This window comes from Vitis riparia, chromosome 10 (genome assembly GCF_004353265.1).
Source record: "Vitis riparia cultivar Riparia Gloire de Montpellier isolate 1030 chromosome 10, EGFV_Vit.rip_1.0, whole genome shotgun sequence".
NCBI classification, from domain to species: domain Eukaryota; kingdom Viridiplantae; phylum Streptophyta; class Magnoliopsida; order Vitales; family Vitaceae; genus Vitis; species Vitis riparia.
Genome location: NC_048440.1, coordinates 213,180 through 214,586, shown reverse-complemented (window position 1 = coordinate 214,586; position 1,407 = coordinate 213,180).

Genomic DNA, 1,407 nt, shown 5'->3' with positions numbered 1-1,407 from the left:
GAGAAGGGGCGCTTTCAGGATCTCACCCCCATCACCGATGCCAACACCATTATAATTCTTGCGTTCATTTTTAATCTTATCTTAAATATAAAGGAAAGAGAAATGATAGATATAAGCCCAACGTGAAAATTACCCCCCTCTTTCTTTTGTTTCTTAGAATTAGAACAAGTGCTCTCTCTCTCTACCTTCCTCCCTCCCTCCCTCGCCAAATCAAAATCAAAACTGTACCTGCGCTACCCCACCACTTCCTCTTACTCATGAATCTCCCTACCTTTTCTAATTTCCTTTATTCTCTCCATTTCCTGGTCTCCCCCCTCCATTAACTTGATATTTCATTTTCTATTGCCACTATTGTTGATTAAAAGATGAAGATAACATTTATGTTTTACAAATTTTTTTTAAAAATAGTTTTAGTTTTTTAACTTAAGAAACATATTTGCAAATTTTTTTCATTCAATCAATTTTTAAAAGTTTATTCTAAAAATCTGTCATTTTTAATAACAAAATTGAGGTTAAGATGTTTTTTATTGAACATTCTTTGGGAACAATTGAAAACATCAAAAAAATAAAATTAAAATTTGTTGCATTATATATAAATTTGTGATATTTATACAAAGGTTTTTAAAAACTATTTTTGAAAGCCTTAATAAATGGAATCTTATACCTGTTTTTAAAAACAATTCTGAAAGATAGTTTTTAAAAAATGTTTTATATAACAAAAATATGTTAAAAAAATTGAAACGTTTTAATATTTTTAAATATACTTTAAAAATAATTTTTATATCCGATTTTTTTTAATCCTTCTATATATTTATATAATTATTTTATAAAACAACATTTTAAAAAATAGGTAAAAATAATTAAATGATTTTATTTTAAAACACTTTGTTTTTTATTTATAAAAATAATTTTTGGTTGTCAAACATTTTTTTTCTAAAAAACATAAAATTTTTATTAAATATAGTTGTCAAACAAAGTCTTGAGGCTTTATTTAAAAAGTGTTCTATGATGTTTTGAAAAACAAAAATCTATTTAGGAATTTAAAATATTTTTAACATATTATATATAAATGTAAAATGACTTTTATATGTTGTGTTTTATTTTTAATTATTCTTCATGATTGATTTTTAAAAACATCTTATTTTTTATTTTTAGGAATAGAAAATTATTTTGTATTTTTCATTTGTCAAACGTATCTTTTTTTTTGCCTAAAAACTAAAAATCGTTTTCAAAAATAGTGATTGAAGGGAACTTAAATTCCAAGTTTTGTGCATTGCCTCCCAAATACTGATTCCACCAAACTCAATTAGGTCGTTCATCTTGTTTATCTCCCTCTGCTGTTGCAATGCCAGTAGCCTAATTGTTACTAAAACTTTTGGAATCTCTTCAATCGTAGCTTCTAGAAAG